This window comes from Ambystoma mexicanum, chromosome 7p, assembly GCF_040938575.1.
Source record: "Ambystoma mexicanum isolate Mex_15411 chromosome 7p, UKY_AmexF1_1, whole genome shotgun sequence".
Classification (NCBI taxonomy): Eukaryota; Metazoa; Chordata; class Amphibia; order Caudata; family Ambystomatidae; genus Ambystoma; species Ambystoma mexicanum.
The window spans coordinates 83,611,797-83,633,895 of record NC_090939.1 but is presented as its reverse complement, the minus strand read 5'-3'; the positions used below and the strand labels follow the sequence as shown (position 1 = coordinate 83,633,895).

The 22,099-nt window shown below is 50.7% G+C and overlaps 1 protein-coding gene across 6 annotated transcripts in view; it reads left to right on the top strand.

The window, feature by feature from the left end:
• The window catches only part of STXBP5L (syntaxin binding protein 5L), a 3,950,894-nt gene that overhangs the window by 1,842,622 nt on the left and 2,086,173 nt on the right, over positions 1-22,099 (top strand). The window lies entirely within an intron of this gene.

Below are 22,099 nucleotides of genomic sequence, written 5' to 3'. Positions count from 1 at the left end.
GGAGCCAGACATGATCTGGCTCCTGAGATATTCAATGATCCAGTTATAATCTGGTTCCCTAGGTTCCATCTAGCTAAAACCAGGCACTATTTATGCCGTTTTTTCGATTTTTCTGTTTTTCTGTCCCACTGTTCAGGCAGACGCTTGCAGCTCCTTTTTCCAATCCAGCATTCTGGGCTTTCCCCAGCACGCCATTTTTTATCCATACGGCGCATAGCAGTATCAAACCACAATGGGGTTGGTTTGCAGCAACACCTAAAGGTATCTCACACTTCCATTACTTACTCACTCCATGTTTATATCATTGGGCAAATGGAGGGGGATATTTTGGATTAATAGTATTTTTTTATTTTATGTTATATCAGAGCAACTAAGTGCTTTGCTTCTCCTCTATCTAGTATATTGTGGCACAAACCCATGTCACTCATAGAGGACGATTGTATTGTATTTTATTCCACTTCCACTAACCTCTGGCATCTACCCAGAACCCAGGCCGGTGTAAGGCCACTCCCTGTTCACCTTCTCAAGTCAACTAGACATTTTCGCTTTAGTTTTTATTAAAGGGTCTTGTATCCTTGTGACAGTGACATATGTATGTACATGCCCTTTAACTACGGTGCATCTTATAATCCACTTTAGTAACTCGAGTTCCCCTTAAATCTCTTACAGGGAACTCCACTCCTTGGCTCCATGAAGAAGGCTGTGACCCACCAAAGCCGAAACGTCCTGGGACTCCTCCACCATAGCGGTGGGACGGGATCCCCTTAAATCTTAGTTGAGATCTATTTCAGAGACGTCGATCAATCACCCTTTTTGGTCACCCTTTAGCCTGGCTATGATAGACCCTTTCAAGGGCTTTATACCTTTTTGAGGATTATTAAGGTTACACCAGTTACATGTTGCATTGGGTAAATCTGGTATTAACCCATCGGGTAAAACCGTCTTACAATCAGAAAAATATAAAAACAGAATGTATTAGTGGCAACATGATGCCTTTATACTACTGTCTTGTTTTGGATCAATGTTAATACACAGCACATGCTTGTATGAACTGACTTCATTTTCTGTTTCATGCTTTGCACCTATACTGTTTTGTACTTTGTTGTTTGATTTGGGTGAAATATGTGCACCCTTTTGTATGATACTTACAATTCCTTCATAAAATGTTTAAAGAAATAAGGACAGCCACTTAATAAAAGCTGGTCTTGTATAAACTAATGATCTAGCACATGTGGATGATTACTGTTGTTTTTCATGTACTGCTATCTTTGGCAACTATATAAATTGTGACACCCAAAGATAGTATACTGTCTCTAAACTTAAACTGCAATAAATAAACTGCAGTTAGCTTAGACTTCTCCAGTCAGGACAAACCCCCCTCCTTGTACACATTTGTTACCAGCCCTTAGTCCTGAGTCTGGTTTGGGCTCTCCCTCCAGTATATACTTGAAAAGCTGCAGACCTCTTAAGGTGGCAGTAAAATTATTTAGCATCGCAATCAGACAGCCACACAAATCTTACCCCAGTGGATCTTCTTGGAGGGGTAAGTCCTTTCACTTCTATTCCTTAGTTGGTAGAGCAAGAGGACAGGCTAGTCATAGAGGCCAAAGGAGATTCCCTGTGGTGGACGACGGAGAGGTACTAAATCCGCCCAAACAGCAGTTGCTTTACCGTCAGACTATGTTCAGCCGCCTCAAAACCTCTCTGAGGTCTTAATCCACAAGACCCCAGTAGGAAGCAGACTGTCTCTGCATCTGCAAGAATGGCAAGGCATGCTTCAGATGCTTGGACATTAGAAACTGTAGCCCAGGGTTACTGTCTCCCATTCATTAAAAGACCTCAGAATCATCCACCCGGGAACCATTCACTCAAAACTCCAGATCCGTTCCTTGTGCAGGAAATGATGTGTCTGCTATAGAAAGGTACTGTAAAACCAATACCTGTAGCTGAATGGAACACAGGGTAGAATTCCCCATACTTTCTAATCCCCAAGAAGGACGGGGGATTGAGACCATTCTTGGACTTAAGAAACTTGAACAAGTTCCTCAGAAAGGACAAGTTCAAGATGGTTACCCTTTCTCAGATCCTTCAGGCCCTTCAACTTCAGGACTGGTTAGTGTCATTGGACCTCCAGGATGCTTATTTTCATGTGCCGATTCATCTCAAACACAGAAAATACCTGAGGTTCGTAGTTGGCGACTCACATTATCAGTTTCGAGTCCTGCCATTCGGGTTGACCTCCGCCCCAAGGGTCTTCACCAAGTTAATGGTGGTGGTGGCAGCGCACCTCAGGAGAGGGGGGATTCATGTCTACCCCTACCTGGACGATTGGTTGATCAGAGCGCGTTCTGCCGAGCAAGCACAGGATCATCTGAAAGTCACCTGCCACTTCCTCCACAAACTGGGCTTCTCCCTCAATTTCAAGAAGTCACAGATGACACCTTCCCAACAGCTTTAGTACATAGGAGCTGTATTAGACACGTCCTTGGGAAAGAGCTCGCCTCCCAAGTCGAGGGCTTAAGACATTCTTCAGATGGTTTCCAAAATTCAAAATGCCCCAAATCTCCAGGCTTACGACTTTTTAAGGTTGCTCGGCCTCATGGCATCCTGTATCTTTCTGGCTTTCTGGTGCAAGAGGCACGCTTGAGGATGAGATCCCTTCAATGGGCCCTAAAGACTCAGTGGTCCCAGTTCTCGGGTCAAATGACGGATCTTCTTCAGATTCCGAACAAGGTCAGACAAGACCTTCTATGGTGGACCTGTACAGAGTACATCCTAAAAGGAGAACCTTTTTGGCAACCATGGCCGGAGATCACAGTAGTGACGGACGCCTCACTCCTGGGGTGGAGAGCTCATGCCAACGATTTGACAATCAGCGGTCGTTGGTCTCCATCGGAGTCCAAACTACATATCAACCTTTTAGAGCTGAGCTGAGGGCAATCAGACTAGCGCTGAAGGCCTTCCTGCCATCTGTCCGGGGAAAGAATGTCCTGATAATGACGGACAACACAGTGGCCATGCACTACTAAACAAAAGAGGAGGTGTGGGGTCACTACCCCTGTGCAGAGAGGCAATGCAGCTCTGGTATTGGGCGATTCAGGAGGGAATCTCTTTAACGGCAATTCATCTAGCCGGGGAAGAGAATATGACGGCAGATGCTCTGAGCAGGCAGAGCACGGTATCCCATGAATGGGAACTGCCTCAGGAAGTCATTCAAGAGATCTTTGCCTTTGGGGAACCCCTCAAGTAGACCTGTTTGCAACCGGAATCAACCGAAAATGCAAAAGTTATTGCTCAAGGGAATTTCCCCCGAGAAGGAGCCCTGGGGGACGCGTTCGTGGTGGAGTGGAATGTCCCACTATTGTACGCGTTCCCTCCGATTCCTGTCATTCCTCAGGTCATCAGGAGGCTGAGAAGGTTTCGGAGCCACATGATCCTAATTGCCCCAGATTGGGCCAGGAGAACGTGGTACCCGGACCTTCTAGACATGTCCATCTGTCCTCCCGTACGTCTTCCTCACAGAGAGAACCTTCTCTCTCAAATGGAGGGTCAGGTTCTCCATCCAGAGGTCAAAACGCTCAACCTTCATGCTTGGTATCTGAAAGGCTGAGATACAGGGATTGGAACCTTCCAGATGGCGTTATGGGGGTGTTGCTTTCGGCAAGAAGGCCAGCAACAAAGTCTCTATACCGTTGCCGTTGGAAAAAGTTTTGCAACTGGTGCAGAGAAAAGAATGTCGATCCTTTTCTATGTTCTATTCCGGAAGTATTATCTTTCCTTCTGACCCTAGCACATAGAGGTCTGAATATCGGAACAATAAAAGGTTACCTTGCGGCGCTTTCCATTTTCAAGCGCTCATCGGAAGAATGCTCCTACTTCAAAATTCCTTTGATAATACAATTATTAAAAGGACTCACTAATGTGTTTCCTCCTCACCCATTTCAAGTACCGATCTGGGATCTAAATTTAGTCCTAAAATTCTTAATGTGTGCTCCTTTTGAGCCTATGCACATGTGTCCATTAAGATTACTAACGTGGAAAACAGCCTTCTTGGTTGCTCTAACATCAGCAAGAAGAGTGAGCAAATTGCAGGCACTGTCTTCTGGGCCACCCTATACTGTGTTCCATAAGGACAGAGTTGTGTTGAGGGTAAAACCATCATTTTTACCGAAAGTAATATATGATTTTCATTTAAGTCAGAAAATTGTCTTACCCGCATTCTATCCTCCACCCCATCCTTCGAAGGAGGAGGAAAGATTACACAGGTTGGATCCGAAAGGAGCTTTAAGCTTTTACATCTCTAGACTTTCCAGAGTGGACAACCAGCTGTTTATAGGTTACACAGGAAGGAAACTGGGTCAATCGGTGACAAAACAGACAATTTCACGCTGGATTGTGCTTTGCATTTCAGAATGCTACAGGCTAGCTCAAAAAAGACCCTCCGGAAGGGTTAAGGGCTCATTCCACCAGAGGCATCGCCTCCTCCACGGCCCTTCAAAGAGGTGTTCCAATAAGATCCATTTGCGAAGCAGAAACTTGGTCTTCGCTACACACCTTCCCAAAATTCTATTACCTGGATGCTTCCCAATCTAGGGAGCTAACTTTTGGAAAAGCAATACTATACTCAACCATCTAAGAGTATCGAAAAATCTACCCCAACCTCCAGAGGAATTGTCCATACTGCTTTGGGAGTCTATCTAAGATGAGGAATACGTTGGAGGACACAATCCACTTGAAGAACAAGTTACTCACCAACTAGTAACGTTCTTTCAATTGGATGTTCCTCCAACGTATTCCTCATCGCCCTCCCAGCCTACCCCTCTGTAGATTTTTCCGGGTTATTGCCATCTCAAATCTCGCAAGGCTCATACCTGTCTGCCGGCACAATCTACACAGTACAAGATCAAAGATAACAAGGGGAAAAACAGAACTGAGGCCAACGGGCACCACGCGTGCTACTTATACACCCAATGACGTCCCCCTCGACGGAGGCCTTCGAGGGACCATCGACTCAACGACATTGACGCACAGCGCCCTCTGCCGAAAAAATTTCCGAAGAGCAGCAAAGCTGGATGGAATACATCTAAGATGAGGAATACATTGGAGGAACATCCAATTGAAAGAACGTTACCAGTTGGTAAGTAACTTGTTCTTCTTACCATGTCTAGGCTTGGAAATCGCTTCACATAACAGTGTTAACTTACATTGGACAAATGATCCATGTTAAACAAATTAAAGAATTTAATTTTTACATCTAAAGTAATGATAAGAATTACGTATCCTTAATTTCAAGGAAGGGTTGGACAAAAATGTATTACACTTAAAGGAATTATTATTGGAACAACAAATAGCTCATCTTCAGCGAATGAGAGAGCACCGGACTTAGCTGGGTGAGCCCATCCAGCTTCTTGTGGGTTTATGTATTTTGTGGATCCTGATGTCAAAGGATCATTATATAGCCTGGTAGCTCCTCTTACTGACATTCAAGTTTGTGATAGAAATTTTGAACATTAAGTAAATCAGGTGGTGCCCACCTCTATCTCCTCTTTTCAGTATTTTGCTCACTTTTATAGTGGCAGCATTATGAGAAGGAGTCTCTTTGAGGGGTTTGGGCCATCTCTTCTCATTATGGTGGTCAGTGGTGTGAGCAGGAGGGGGGGTGGTGGTCATCCACTTTGGACTACCCTTTTGGTGGTATTGCATGTTCTTACCTGTGGTCAATGGCGTATTGAGGCTTTCTGCTGCCCTATGCCCAAATAAGTGCATGGTTCCCCGACTTATCTCCACCTCTGCCAGACTCTGCACCTTCACCCGCATTTTGGCTCCATAACATTACAAAGATGTTTTTAAGGTTGCAGGGATTAGAAAGTTATTGCTTCCTCTCTATTAATTCAAGCCTGTCATCCTCTATGATATTTTAGTTGAAAGAGTGTTTTCAGGTCTCTGCTGCCCAAGATTTGGAGATGGCAGTGTGTTCTACAGTTGAGTGCACTAGAGGTAATTGTTACGTCAAATTGTTTACTTTCAGTTAAGTACGAAAACCATCTTTTAGAGGAAGTGATAAGAACATATGGCGTCTGCCAGCTGGACACAAGTGAGAGAAGCTTGGAATGAGGAATTATGTTTTCAATGCTAATATATGGTTTCTGTCACAAATTGACTGCTGTCACTCTTGAGAAGCGCCTAGACTGGTCTTAAATATTAATTCAACATAACTACATTTTTGCATCTGGTCTTGTCACAGGGTAAAGTTTATATATGAAATATATGCGAGTGGTACAGGCACATCTTATAAAAATGTTAAATAAAAAGAACTCAACCCCCTTCTCATGGTTACCGCTCTGGTGTTAGCAGGGGGTAAAATGGAAATAAGACAAGTTACCTGCTGCAGCCGATGTACCGCAAATCCCTTGGACTGGAACGCCATTACAATATCGCAAAATCACAAGTAAACTCTGCCTGGGCATAAGCACCTCAGAAGAGTAAAGACAGTTGGAGAAGGTTCTTGGAATCGTTGACTGTGTATTCTCACTTTGGATTCATGGATAAGGGTGACGCAACAGCATTCCTCGTAAATGCACAATGCAGGCACCTTTTATAACTAATGAAGTGGTACATACTGTTTATATCATTACTGTTAGTGCAATTGTTCAAAATGCCCAACACTCCAAGAGTTCAAAAGAGCAAAGGATCGGGCGTTCTAGCACAATATTAGCTATGTGGGTGTGGTTTAAGCCATCAGTGTTGCCAGGCTGCATTTAAGGTAATTTAAAATGGTTAACTCCATAGAGTTGGTTGGACTGTACAATACATAGGAACATTTTGAGATGTGTGGGTATAGATATAGATGGCCTGCTTTCCTTTGAAATACTGTTTCACAGTAAATGTCCTGCCTTGTATTTAAAATATAATTAATGTAAAGATTACTTATAAGCATCACAGTTATGCATTGTGTCATATACATTGCAGTTGGTTGTCCTGGTAGTACTGAGCATGAAGCAGAATATCATCAAAGACACATGATAAACCCAGCAGGGATGCCATTTGCCTGCTTAGCAGTGAGCAGCTTCTGTGAAAATGGCTGAATGGATATCTTTATGGGGCATCTTTACAGCTGTGAAACATTGTGTACCCTTGGCACACAGTTTTCGTTATCACCCTTCTATGGTTTTGGGTACCCTATCACAGGTTTCTTAATGCACTTGGCGCATTCAGATTTACTCTTTGCCATTTTAACTTGTCTATGATCTATTTCATGCTTGCACATTTTGGGCAGCCACAACCTCTGAAATGTGGGGCCGGGGACAGAAATTGTGTGCTTCTGTGCATCATTTTAGTGCCACCTGTGCAAACTCTGTACTTGACTTACGTATAGGCATGCGTGTCATATTGTAAAATGATGCATCATTTTTAACCTTTAATTTTCTGAAGGGAAAACCCTAAATTTTGCAACTGTTTAAAAAATGCATGTTATGTATTTGAATATAAAAGTGATTGCTTAACACAGTGTATGTGTGTATTGTTTAGAAGAACTCCAAAGATAATGTGAATTGCCACCAACAAAACCAAGAAGGTTTTGGATGTTTTGCATATTAAAGAGCATTTTGGGAAGATAAGAATAACCAAAGAACTTTGCATTTGTCATATATGTTTTTGAGAGTTGTATGACTGAATACCTAAAGCATGCTGTGTTTGGTACACATTTCCTTTTTTGTTTTTCAAACAAAGGTCCCCTGAACAATAAAGCTTTTGCAGATATCAAGCATATATACAAGTTTGGCCATCAATGACTTCAGCTGTCAGGCTGTCAGATGGAATGACTTCAAACAGCTAAAAATGGCTTGCACTGCTGTGTATCAGCCAATCAAAATTGGTTTTATATTTAAAAAATGGCAACCAGTAAATTGAAAATAAACCAATAAAATTCCGCCCCTCTGGCAATCTGGAGTGTTAGAGAATTGGTGGAGGAGCTTATACAATTGATATGATATGTCATTTATAATTTATTTTGAGGTATTTCAGAGAGAGTGGTATCAGTGGTGTATAGCGCAGAGTGTGTATTGTAGGACTTGGGGAGGGGAAAGTTTAAGAGGTGAAAATGAAGGCGAATGTTAGAAGATAGTGTGGGAGATAGGAGTAGAGTAGGAGTGAGTGTTAGGAGAGAATGAGGTTAGCGCGAGGGGTAGAAGTGGGGCCCAAGGAGCTGGGCATAGTAGCAAAGCCATCAACCGCGAGCCAACGCTCTGGCTCGGTTAAGAGGAAGTTGGAGAACCCGGGTAAGCTTCGGGAGAAGCTCCGGTCGATCCCGACAGAGACAGCTGTGGGGGAGCGAGGCAGTGACCCTCCCCCCAAGGTGAAGGCCTTAGGCATGCCCAAGGTTGTGAAGGCACTGATTCACCCGGCTAAGGCCTCGATTGAAGGAGTCGTGGCGGCCCTGGCGAAACCTACGGAGGCTTCCCCAGTGGAGAAGGCTCGAGGGGCTAGAGTTTCCCTGCCATCCCAGAGGGAATATTTTTTTCTGCCTATCGAGAAGACCCCCGTGAAACCCCAGCAGGAGAAAGGGGGGGGCATGGTAGCCATAACGGACACAGATACCACCTCTGAGGATGAGCTGGCTAGCGTCCAAAGGATCCTGGACAAGGAGTCAGATGAATCCAGTGCCCACGGGAAGTATCCCGATGAGGCAGACGAAGAGAGCAATGGGGGAGCTGACGAGGAAGATAGGGCCACGGAGGGACCCAAGCCCCAGCTGTCGGTCCCGTTGCAGCCGGTACCAGGGACAATTCAGGAGCTATCTTGATGGCTATACAGGCCCTGTGTACGGAGATAAGGACAAGGATGCCCTCACACACCACTGATTACCCACAGAGCCTGGACCGTCGGGGATCCCACCTAACAAGCGGAGACGAGTCCATCCCCCTCTCCCCTTCCAGCCTTCACCCCATCCCCTCCTCCGAGGGATGAGACGGGAACAGAGACGGCGATGACGGTGGTGATGACGGGATGGACCTCCCATCACCACCTCCCCGGGTGTCCCCACCCCGACGAAATTGGCTCCTTCCATGCCATGATCGCCAGGGCATCTGTGCTCTTCCAGCTCTGCACCGACGATGGGAGGCCAAGAGGAAGACAGTCCTCTCAGTCCAGTTACTGGACGACATCTGGGACAAGGAGCTGGCACTCCTGAATAACCCAGCCACGGCTCCCGCTAAGAGAGACCGGTACGAGAAGAAGGATCGGATCCCGGACTCTGCCCCTATGTGCCTCAGAGCACAGCCATCCCCGGATTCAGTGGTCTCTGCTGCAGCCAAGAAGAAATCGGCGGGAGCGACAGCTCAACTTCTACATCCCCCCGGATGGCAAGGGGAAGAAGCTGGATGCCCTGGGACGATGGGTCGGCGATGACGATTAAAGCGGCCAACGCCCTCGCGATCGTGGCGTGCTATGACAGGGAGCTGTGGTTCAAGATCGCTCCGCTCCTGGTCTTCCTCCCGGACGACAAGAGGGCTGAGGCCCTGGAAATCCTACAGGAAGGCGAGGTGGCTTTGGACGACGCCTTAACGGTGGCCATGGACATCGCTGACACCGGGGTCCCAGACAGATGGGCAACAGCGTTTGCCTTCGCCGGCGCGGTTGGCTCAAGGCCACCGATTTCCGCCAGGACGTGCAGACCAGGGTTCTGGACATGCCCTTTGACGGGAACAACCTGTTTGGCTAGACAGTGGACGAGTCACTGCAGGCCATCAAGGCGGACACCGAGACGGCTCGGTCCTTGGGCGTTCTTCAACAACGACTGCCATCCTTTCGGAACTCCGGAGGCAAGCAAGGTGCCTCCAAAGGATTCGGCGGCGGTTCCACGTCGTACCGCCAAGCAGCCGTCTCCTCGTCGCAGGAAACCTACAGAGGACGTGGCAAGACCCTAGGCTCCCGTCGTCGTCGCCAAGGCGGCAAGGCCGCGACGAAACAGGATTGAACCGGCCGTGGTGTTGGGCCCCCACTCAAGCACCCCGGTGGGAGGCCGGCTGACGAAATTCGTCAGCATGTGGAAGTCCATCTCCACCGACAGTTGGGTGCTGGATGCCCTGGCCCGCTGGCACACTCTGGAATTTCAAAAAAGTTGTCCCCGTATTCCACCCGTGGCCAGGAAGTAAAACCACGTCCCTCAACTGCTTCTGGAGGTACGAGTGATGCTAAGAAAGGGAGCCATCAAACTCGTCCAAAAGAGGCTACGGGGCTCCGGAGTGTACTTGCGGTACTTCCTCGTCCGGATGAAGACCGGCGGTTGGTGACCCATCCTGGACCTTCGTCTAAACAAGTACATCAAGTCCCAGAAACTCTGGATGGTCACCCTCCAGCACGTGCTGGGACAGCTGGAGGAAGGTGACTTCCTATCGTCTCTGGACTTGGAGGATGCCTACTTCCACATCCCCATTCTAAAAGGACATTGAAAATTCCTACAATTTGTTGTCCAAGGGCGACACTATCAGTTCAAGGCCCTTCCCTTCGGATTGAAGTCGGCGCCCAGGGTGTTCATCAAGTGCCTAGCACCAGTGCCGGCGCGGCTGTGCCTGCAGGGGATCCACAACGGCTGTTGACCATGGACGTGGCCAGGGTGAGATCCATCAAGTCCCTACTCGGAATGATGTTCTCGTGCATCTACCTCGTGCACCTATGCAGGCTACAGATGCGACCACTGCAGGAGTTCCTCGACGCCTGTTGGATGCAAGCAGCGGGCAGCTTCGAAGACAGGATCTCACTCAAGGAGACTTTCCGCCAAGCGATCCCGTGGTGGGGCACCCGCGCGCATCTAGTGGTGGGCATGGACTTCCAGACCCTGGCACATCAGGAGACGGTGACGATGGACGCCTCCCTGGAGGGATGGCTGGTGCACACCGGAGATCTCTACGCAAGAGGCCTTTGGCTCCCGGAGGAGAGGTCACTACACATCAATGTCCTGGAGCTCTGAGCAGTGTTCTGGGCCCTCAGGTCGTTCCTTCTTTCCCTCAAGAGCAAAGTGCTAAGGGACTTCACCGACAATACCACCATGATGTTCTACATCCGGAAGCAGGAGGGCACCAGATCCCCAGCACTATCCAAGGAAACACAGGATCTGTGGCACTGGGCCGTCACCCAAGGGATGTTCCTGGTACCCTTCCATCTGGCAGGAATAAAGAACACCATCGCCGACTCACTCAGCAGGGAGCTGCACTCGTGCCACGAGTGGGAACTGCGGCAGGATCAAGTGGATCTCCTATTCCGACGATGGGGCAATCCCCAGATCGATCTATTCGCGACGGCGACAAAGGCCAAGTGCCGGAGGTTCGCCAGAAGGTTTCCCCAGCTGGAGAGCATGGGCGATGCCTTCTCATTCCCCTGGAACGGCCTATTCCTGTATGCGTTCCCCCCGTTGCCATTGCTGCTGTGACTCATCAGTCAACTCAGACAGTCCCGGTGCAGGATGATCCTCGTTGCACCAGCATGGCCGAGGCAGATCTGGTTTCCGGACCTTCTGGACTTGTCAGCGCACCCCCCCAGTCAAACTACTGACGGACGCAGATTTTCTCACCAGGGAAGGAGGCGCCATCCTCCATCACGACCCAGGATCGCTGAACCTGCAGGCCTGGCAGTTCGGAGGGTACGATATCCCGGCGACTGCAAGGAGGTGCTTGCAAAGGCCAGGGCGTCCCCGACTCTCAAGTGCTATGGACACAAATGGAAGAGGTTCTCTGTCTGGTGCCGTGCACAGAAAATTAACCCTCTGCGGATTACGGCCTCTCAAGGCGGGGCTGGCGCATGCCTCCATCAAGATCCATCTGGTGGCTATCAACCGCTACTCTATGGTCTCATCGCCTGGTGAAGAAGTTCATGAAAGGACTGTTCTGATAGTTCCCGCCGGTGAAGGCTCTGGCCCCGGGGTGGGAGCTCAACGTGGTGCTGACCAGGCTCATGGGGCCGCCATTCGAGCCTCTGCATTCGGCACTGTTGAAGTTCCTGTCGAGGAAGACAGCGTTTCTTGTGGCCATCACCTCCGCACGACGAGTGGGAGAGATCCAGGCCCTCTCCTGTAAACCTCCATACCTGACATTCCACGAGTCGAGGGTGGTGCTGAGGCCGCACCCCTCCTTCATGCCCAAGGTGCCGTCGGACTTCCATCTCAACGAGCCCTTGGTGTTACCTGTTTTCTTCCCGACGCCGGCTGAGAGGACTTTGCACTCGCTGGATGTGGCTAGAGCGCTCAAGTTCTACGTGGACCGCACAAAGAGTTTTCCGAAGACACCACAGCTGTTTGTGAACTTTGGACCTGTGAACCAAGGGAAGGCCCTCTCGAAGGCTTCCATTTCCAGATGGCTCTCCAGCTGCATCATGCACTGTCACCGGTTGGCAAACCGACCGTTGCCCGGCCATCCGAGAGCCTATTCAACCAGAGCGATCGCTGCTACCACAGCGTTCCTGTCTGGTGTTCCCCTGCTGGACATCTGCAGGGCTGCTATGTGGAGGTCGATGCACCCCTTCACGAGATTCGACTGCATTGACTGGGATTCCAGGGAGGAATCCAGAGTCGGCCAGGCAGTGCTGCGCAACCTGTTCGCCTGAAGGTGAGCCTGGTGATGAGGTAAGAGATGCTTAATGTTGAGTTGTTGAAATACTTAATGTTGAGTCTTGCCACCTCCCGTGGTTGTGCATGTGTGCACTGCTATGTATTCTTGTATTCATGAGCATGTGAATTCATGCTAGAGAAGGAACAAGTTACTTACCTGTAACTGTTTTTCTCCAGCATGTGTCTGGCATGGATTCACATGCGAACCCTCCCGCCTACCCCTCTGCGGCTCTTCTCTTGGTCCTACTTCCACTTTAGGTGCTACCATATCTGAAGATGGCTGCCAGAGGAGGGGCTCAGGCAGAGGGCAGTCATTGGCTGGGGGCAGTATGACCCAGAGACCAGTGATTGGTTAATAGTAGAAAGACAGTTCAAAACGAAACTGAAACTAATTTTTTCTTTACCGAGGATTCCCAGCCTGACGACGGGGAATATTCATGAGCATGTGAATCCGTGCCAGGCCCATGCTGGAGAACAACAGTTACAGGTAAGTAACTTGTTCCACCCTCCTCTAGTAATAGTGTCACTAGCAGGGGTGTTGCTAGGTCTGGAAAAGATATGGGGCTACTCTAATGTTGGAATCGTCAGGACTCGCGGCTACCTAGCCTTTTGGTTGTCGACCCAGAGATTCTATCCTGGGCTACAACCAAAAGATCTGGGGTTATAACCTCCTGAACTCCCCCCTAGCAACGCCTCCGGTCACTAGTGTAGATACAGGCTGTATGTCCCTGAGAGAGATGGACAGCCAGTGTCTCAGTTAACCTGCTTAGACCAAACCAGAGAATAGACAGTAGAGGTTACTGTGCTCTAGAGACTAACAAATGGTTACGGACATCTGGGCTAGGGTGGATATCCTAAGGGACTTGTGTGAGATAGAGGGACGGCCCTAGTGCCCCTTCCCAGACCCCTTTTCCAGATATTGCCTGTTTGTCCTTAAATCCTATATTTTTTCCAAGAACCAAACCATACTTTCATTGTGTTCTTCAATAAAACCCTTGAACATAGAGCAAGACTCAGTGAGTCATATGACTTTCTGTGGTAATGCTGTGTGGAAATCAAGCAGTTTAAACATGCTGGCAGGCTGCAGATCTGAAGCTCCAGCTTCTCCACATTCCACTGAGTGTCTTGGTTCTTTGCTGGTAAACTGCTCAGTGCCCAAGTATTCACCAGATTTTTGTGGCTGTCATAGAATTTCTGTTTGGCCATGTTCCAGACTCCATGCCTGATTTTGTGGACCCGGCATACCTTGTCTCTTCAGTCCCAACCCATGCATGGCCCACAGGCCAGGGATCACAGGCAGCAGGAAATCGCTTGCTATTGTTGGAGATTTAAAGCACTTTTGAGTCTGAATCACGTGGAGGGTTCTCTCTGGTAAGTTGGTTTTAGGCCCTGCGACTATGGGAACAGCCTTATTCTTCCATTTGCTGAAACATATACCTCTAACATGTGAGGTGCACTACTGAACACACTGGGCAAGGGCTTGGAGAAGCTCTGGGGGATTCTCTGTGTACCGCCTCCATAGGTTGCACGATGGAGCAGGTAGTTTCCTCTCACCCCAACAATTCTCCAGCCCTCCTTTAGGGACACAATCTGGTGACCTCATCACATGGATATTTCTTTGACCAGGAGGATGAACTGGGGAAATCAGTATTTGCATGCAGATTGGTACCCATGTTTGGAAAGATGTGTGAAGACCTTTTAGAACAGGTATAGAGCACACTTTTATTTATTCATTTGTGCATTTGTAAAGCGCAAGAAGCCCAAAGGCATCTAGGCGCTGAGACTTAAATAGATGGTTACAATTATAGGAAGCTTCGAGTAAAACATTATTCTCCAGCATGGGGTCTGGCATGGATTCACATGCTCATGAATATTCCCCGTCGTCAGGCTGGGAATCCTCGGTAAAGAAAAAACCAGTATCAGTTTCGTTTCTGATCTGTCTTTCGTAGTAGTAACCAATCACTGGTCTCTGCGTCATACTGACCACAGCCAATGACTGCCCTCTACCTAAGCCCCGCCTCTGGCAGCCATCTTCAGATTTTTACCGCATGTTCATGTGTTGGGATCCTCGTGCTATTGCTCTCGAGCGTTAGTGCTATTTTTTCACGTTTTTTCTCAAAAACTTCGTTTTTTTCGGTCAAAAGAGCCTCAAGCTCCACCGACTCTCCATCCGATCAACGGGGACCCGTGTCGGATTCGTCTACGCCCCTCAAGGGTGAAGATTTCGTCGAGCTACGCTTTTGGAGGACTCCAGAAGTTTCTCAGGCCCATCTCGGTCAGGGCCCAGGAGAAGGGAAGCTCGACGCCCGGAAAGCTGTTCAGGGTCTGCCCTGGATGCCAGCTGCAGAATGTCTTTAAGGAAGACGAACACTCCTTTTGTCTTTACTGCCTACATGAGGACAAGACGCACGTGGAGAAGGACTGTGCGTTTTGCGGCAACATGTCGGAGCGGACCATGAAGGACCGCCATCAACGTCTCGCCAACTGGCTGGAAGGGAAGAGCCCGTCCGGCGAGAAGAAGAGGAAGAAATCCAAGCGGTCTTCTAAGACCTTTGAGGACGCCCCGGCGACGGGGGTCCAACACAAGGCCAAGCACCGCGAGTCAGCTGGCACCGGGAGCGCCGAACGGTCGGGCTCTAAGGGTGCCAGGCAGGGCGCACCCTCCCCGGCACCATCAACCACGAGCCAACGCTCTGGGTCGGGTAAGAGGAAGGCCGAGCACCCGGCGAAGCTCCTGGAGAGGCCCCGGTCGAGCTCGAAGGCGGAGGGGGAGCGAGGCAGTGTCCCCCCCTCAAGGAGAAGGCGGTGAGCGCACCTAAGGTGGTGAAAGCCTTAATCCATCCGGCCAAGGCCTCTATCGAGACAGTCGCGGCGGCCCTGGCCCAGCCTGTGGAGGCTACACCAGTGGTGGCGACCTCGGGGCCCAAAGTCTCCCTGCCACCGCGGAGGGAGTCCTCTTTTATGCCCATCGACAGGACCCCCGTGAAACCTCCGACGGAGAAGAAAAAGGGGGGGCAGGAGGTCGTCGTGGATTCGGCCTCAACCTCTGAGGAAGAACTGATCGAGGTCTTAAGCCACAGCGTTGGCGTGGAAGAAGACCAGCCCGTCGGGAGGGATCCCGACGCAGGAGACGACGACATCGTCGAGGGTACCGACGGGGCCCCTGACCGCCCGTCGGACTCCCCTCTGCCAGCGCCGCAAGACAACTCAGCGGCCATTTTGTTGGCTATACAGTCCTTATGCTCAGAGATAAGGACGAGACTGGCGTTACCAGTGGAGGAGCCACTCCCGTCGGGGGACCCGGAACCAGGCCCTTCGGGTAGCCCCCCTCCTAAGAAAAGAAGGATTCACCCTCCACCTCCTTTTCAGCCGTCGCGCCCCGTTCAGCCCTCCTCCCCGTCCACGACTCGAGGGGATGACACGGGGACTGACACGGCCGCGACGGGTACGGACGACGAGGTGTACGACGAGGATCTGCCGTCGTCACCTCCCACCCGGGCTTCCCCGCCCGACGAGATTGGATCTTTTCACTCCATGATCGCCAGGGTTATCCGAGCTCTTCCAGCTCTGCCCTGAGGAGAAGAAGAAGGAAGGTTTCCTTTATCAGCGGCGCGAGGCCAAGAGGAAGACGGTCCTCGCGGTACCTCTGCTGGACGATATTTGGGATGAGGGCCTTGCCCTCCTCAAGAACCCATCCACGAAGCCGGCTAGAAGAGACCGGTACGAGAAGAAGTACCGGGTCCCGGACGCGGCCCCCTTGTGCCTCCGGGCACAGCCTACCCCGGACTCCGTCGTCTCCGCGGCGGCCAGGAAGAAAGCGGGGGCGGGTGCGGCCTCCACGTCGACTTCCCCGCCGGACGGCGAGGGAAAGAAATTGGACACGATGGGGCGCAGGGTCATCTCGTCTGCAGCGACGACGATTAAGGCGGCCAACGCCTTAGCTATCGTAGCCCGCTATGACAGGGAGCTGTGGTACAAACTGGCTCCCCTGCTGGACTTCCTACCGGACGACAAGAGGGCGGATGCCCTGGAGATCTTGCAGGAAGGTGAGGTGGCGTCGGACCACGCCATCACGATTGCGACGGACATCGCCGACACTGGATTTCGCCAGTTGGGCAACAGCGTGTGCCTTAGGCGGCGTGGATGGCTCAAGGCTACTGACTTCCGTTAAGACGTACAGACCAGAGTCCTGGACATGCCGTTCGATGGGAACAACCTGTTTGGGAAAAAAGTGGACGATTCCCTTCAAGCCATTAAAGCGGACACGGAGACGGCCCGGGCTCTCGGGGTTCTCCAGCAACGGCGGCCGCCCTTTCGGAGCGGCGGAGGCAAGGGCGCCTCCAAAGGTTCCGGCGGCGGATTTTCCACCTACCGTCAAGCGGCCCGTTCGTCGTCTCAGGAAGCTTACAGGGGACGAGGCAAGTCAGGCGGACCCCGCCGTCGTCGCCAAGGAGGTCAAGGCGGCAAAGCCTCGTCTAAGCAGGATTGAACCGGCCGTGGGGTCGGGCCCCCACCGAAGCACCCCGGTGGGAGGCCGGCTGGCGAGCTTCGTCAGCGTGTGGGAGTCCATCTCCACCGACCGTTGGGTGCTGGACGCCCTAGCCCAGGGTCACTCGCTCGAGTTTCAAAGAAGGTGCCCGCGCGTCCCCCCTGTGGCCAGTAAAGAGCTTCACGTCCCTCAGCTTCTCCTGGAGGTAAAGGCGATGCTCAGGAAGGGCGCCATCGAACTCGTCCCAAAGAGGCTTCGGGGCTCCGGAGTTTACTCAAGATACTTCCTCGTGAAGAAGAAGACGGGAGGATGGCGCCCCATCCTAGACCTACGACGGCTGAACAAGTTCATCATGGCGCAGAAGTTCCGGATGGTCACCCTCCAGCACGTCCTGGGTCAGCTGGAGGAGGGAGACTTCCTGTCGTCGTTGGATTTGGAGGATGCCTACTTCCATATTCCCATCCTAAAGGGGCACCGAAAATTTCTCAGGTTCGTGGTCCAAGCACCCAGGGTATTCACCAAGTGCCTTGCACCAGTGGCGGCGCAGCTGCGCCGAGAGGGGATCCACGTCTACCCCTACCTGGACGACTGGCTCATCCGAGCCAAGACGAGGGAGCTCGCCGTGGAGCACACGGCAAGGACCGTCCAACTTCTCACGGACCTGGGATTCTCCGTGAACTACGCCAAGTCCCACCTGGTACCCGCGCAAGACGCACTGTTTCTGGGAGCGAAGCTCGACACAGTGTCCCTTCTGGCCTCCCCGTCGGAGGAAAGGTCCAGGGCCATCCTGGGCAAGGTACAGCGGATGTTGGTTGCCGACGCGGCCAAGGTGAGGTCCATCAAGTCCCTCCTCGGAATGATGTCTTCTTGCATCTACCTCATTCCCATGTGCAGGCTCCGGATGCGCCCGTTGCAGGAGTTCCTGGACGCGCGCTGGATCCAAACGACGGGCAACTTCGAGGAGAGGATCACACTCGACGAGAGTTTCCGACGAGCGATCCAGTGGTGGGGCACCCGCGCGCATCTGAGGGCGGGCATGGACTTCCAGACCCCAGGCCACCAGGAGACAGTGACCACGGATGCCTCCCTGGAAGGGTGGGGAGCGCACACCAGAAATCTGCACTCGAGAGGCCTTTGGCTCCCGACGGAGAAGTCCCTCCATATCAACGTCCTGGAGCTACGTGCAGTGTTTTGGGCCCTCAGGTCCTTCCTTCCGTCCCTCAAGGGCAAGGTGGTGAGGATCTTCACCGACAACACCACCACCATGTTTTACATCAGGTAACAGGGCGGAACCAGGTCCCCAGCACTGTCCAAGGAGGCGCAGGACCTGTGGCATTGGGCCGTCGCCCAAAGGATGTTTCTGGTGCCGTTTCATCTGGCAGGGATAAAAAACACCATCGCCGACTCACTCAGCAGGGAGCTGCGCTCGTGCCACGAGTGGGAACTACGGCAGGATCTAGTGGATCGCCTCTTCCGACGGTGGGGCACACCCCAGATCGACCTGTTCGCGACGGCGACGAACTCCAAGTGCCGGAGGTTCGCCAGCAGGTTTCCCCAGCCGAGGAGCATGGGCGATGCTTTCTCGTTCCCCTGGGAAGGCCTGTTCCTATACGTGTTCCCTCCACTGCCACTGCTGATCCGGCTCATCAACCAGCTCAAGAGGTCACGGTGCAGGATGATCCTCGTTGCACCTGCGTGGCCGAGGCAGATATGGTTCCCGGACCTTCTGGACTTGTCAGCGTCCCTGTCAATCAAGCTGCCAGTGGACGCGGATCTGCTCTCCAGGGAAGGAGGCGCCATCCTCCACCACGACCCGAAGTCGCTGAACTTGCAGGCCTGGCTCCTGCAGCGCTAGAGTTTGGAGGATACGACATACCGGCCGACTGCAGAGAGGTTCTTGCGAAGGCCAGGGCGTCCTCGACTCTTAAATGCTACGGACACAAATGGAAGAGGTTCTCTGTCTGGTGCCACGCACAGAAGATTAACCCTCTAAGGATTACGGCTCCCCAAGTGCTGCCGTACCTGTTGACGCTGGCCAAGGCTGGACTGGCACACGCGTCCATCATGATTCATCTTGCTGCGATCTCCCGATACACCAGAACCACGGGGCGGACGTCCTTGTGGTCTCATCGTCTGGTGAAAGAGTTCATGAAGGGACTGTTCAGATCGTTCCCGCCGGTGAAGGCTCCGGCCCCGGCGTGGGAGCTCAACGTGGTGCTGACCAAGCTCATGGGACCTCCGTTCGAGCCTCTGCACTCGGCCCCGTTGAAGTTCCTGTTGTGGAAAACAGCGTTTCTTGTGGCCATCACCTCCGCACGACGAGTGGGAGAGATCCAGGCCCTATCTTGCAAACCACCATACTTGACTTTTCACGACACGAGGGTGGTGCTCAGGACGCACCCCTCCTTCATGCCCAAGGTGCCGTCGGACTTCCACCTCAACGAACCCTTGGTGTTGCCTGTGTTTTTCCCGTCGCCTTCGTCGCCGGCTGAGAGGACTTTGCACTCGCTTGATGTGGCTAGAGCGCTGAAGTTCTACGTGGACCGCACAAAGTGTTTTCGGAAGACGTCACAACTCTTTGTGAACTTTGGACCTGTCAATCAGGGGAAGGCTCTCTCGAAGGCTTCCATTTCCAGATGGCTCTCCGGCTGTATCATGTACTGTCATCGGTTGGCAAACCGACCGCTGCCTGGCCGTCCGAGAGCCCATTCCACCAGAGCGATCGCAGCTACCACAGCGTTCCTTTCTGGTGTGCCCCTGCTGGACATATGCAGGGCTGCTACGTGGAGGTCGACGCACACCTTCACGAAATTCTACTGCGTCGATCGGGATTCCAGGGAGGAGTCCAGGGTCGGCCAAGCAGTGCTGCGCAACCTGTTCGCCTGAGGTGAGCCTGGTGAGGAGGTAAGATTGCTTGATGTTGAGTTTGATGTAATGCTTAATGTTGAGCCTTTGCCACCTCCCGTGGTTGTGCATGTGTGTACTGCTATGTATTCTTTATTCATGAGCATGTGAATCCATGCCAGACCCCATGCTGGAGAAGGAACAAGTTACTTACCTGTAACTGTTGTTCTCCAGCATGGGTCTGGCATGGATTCACATGCGAACCCTCCCGCCTACCCCTCTGCGGCTCTTCACTTGGTCATACTGCCACTTCACGTGCTTCCAAATCTGAAGATGGCTGCCAGAGGCGGGGCTTAGGTAGAGGGCAGTCATTGGTTGTGGTCAGTATGATGCAGAGACCAGTGATTGGTTACTACTACGAAAGACAGATTAGAAACGAAACTGATACTGGTTTTTTCTTTACCGAGGATTCCCAGCCTGACGACGGGGAATATTCATGAGTATGTGAATCCATGCCAGACCCATGCTGGAGAACAACAGTTACAGGTAAGTAACTTGTTCCACATAGTAAGAAGATGGTTAAACATTTTCAAGAGCTTAAGTAAATACATTTACACAGTCGGAACAGAGATACATACTTAAGTGCATACATGAGTTTTTCATACAAACAATAAATGAATCCACTAACACTGTCTGTAGTCGGAAGCACACCCTATTCCTGTAGGATATGCTGTCCCTAGGTCAATGGTGGTGCACCACCTATCTAATAGAATAGCGGGAGAGAAGCTGTCCCTATCTAAACAGTGTGCCAATCACACATTATCTAAAAACAATTCAGACAATTCCCAACCTTTTAACATTGTGGACATCTCAAAGGGGAATTTTGTCCTTTGGCACACAGCCGAGCTTTATTCACCCACAATGAAGTATGTGCACGGAGTGCAAGGTACCCGGACCAAAGGTCAAGGTGGGATAACAAATATAAGTGAAACGAAATGAAACCAATTTAAGATGAAACAAATTAATTAATAAAATAGCTGTTCACTATTCCAGCTCAAATATCAACACAGTATCCTCAATGCCACATTGGCAAGAGAGCCGGTAAAGGTAGTGGATTCAAACACATTGTATCCCACATATTTTTAAGCGTATCATCACAGGAAAAAGGTTGACCGGTTTCAATGACACAATTATTGGGCTCATCATCTTCAGGACCAGTAATTTAAGTAGTGCGATCAGTCACTGTTGTCCATCAGGTAGAGTAGAGCCTCCAGCCCAGACCTAGAAGAAAGTTGGTCAGGTGTTCACCTAGGTATCGTGTAGTGGATAATACTTAATGTGGCAAAACATGCTGCGAGCTAATTCCAAAAACATATGTCATAATTGACCACATAGACCTGTTCCCGAAGAGGGGTGTGTGCCCCCCTAAAACACTGACTCCCAGTGATTACCTCCTGTGTGACCCATAACAGTCAATTCTGTATGTCAATCATTTATCAGAAATCCCCCCAATGGTTAAGTGGTGAAATAGTTCCTATAGTCTTGTGGTCTGGTTGTATAGGCCACATAAAAAATTACCTTAAAACCCAGTTCCAGGCTTAGGGCGCAGGTGAAGAAGTATGTTCAGGATATGAGGGGTCCTTTTCTTAATGGTCTGTCTTGCTGGTTTCCAGGGAAGGCACACATAAAATTGGCACAAACAAAATGAGGTATTTTTAGAGCTGGATTTTAATCTAATCAATTTGCTTCCCCACATTCCACATGTATTTAATATTTATCATGCTGTCAGTTACTCGAAATGGTTACACGTCAAACAGCGTGCCTGCTCTTTCATAAACAGTACAGCTCGAGGTGAACGGAGACCCGATTGGTCCGCCATTCCCCGTGACTGTGGCTATGTAGCCTCAGGGTTGAGCTTATTCCTCCCCGTTGCCCGGTGTCACCATGATGTGAATCCACGCAACGGGGAGATATGCTTCTGACTAGGGGCAGTGTTAGTGGATTCATTTATTGTTTATATGAAATACTCATGTATGCACTTAAATGTGTTCTATACCTGTTCTTGTCTGATAGAAAATATTGCGGATCTAATGGTAGAGCGTGTACCCGGTGAGGGTTTATAAAATTGTTCTTGTCCCTGATTGTTATTGTGAAGACTTTTAGAATGC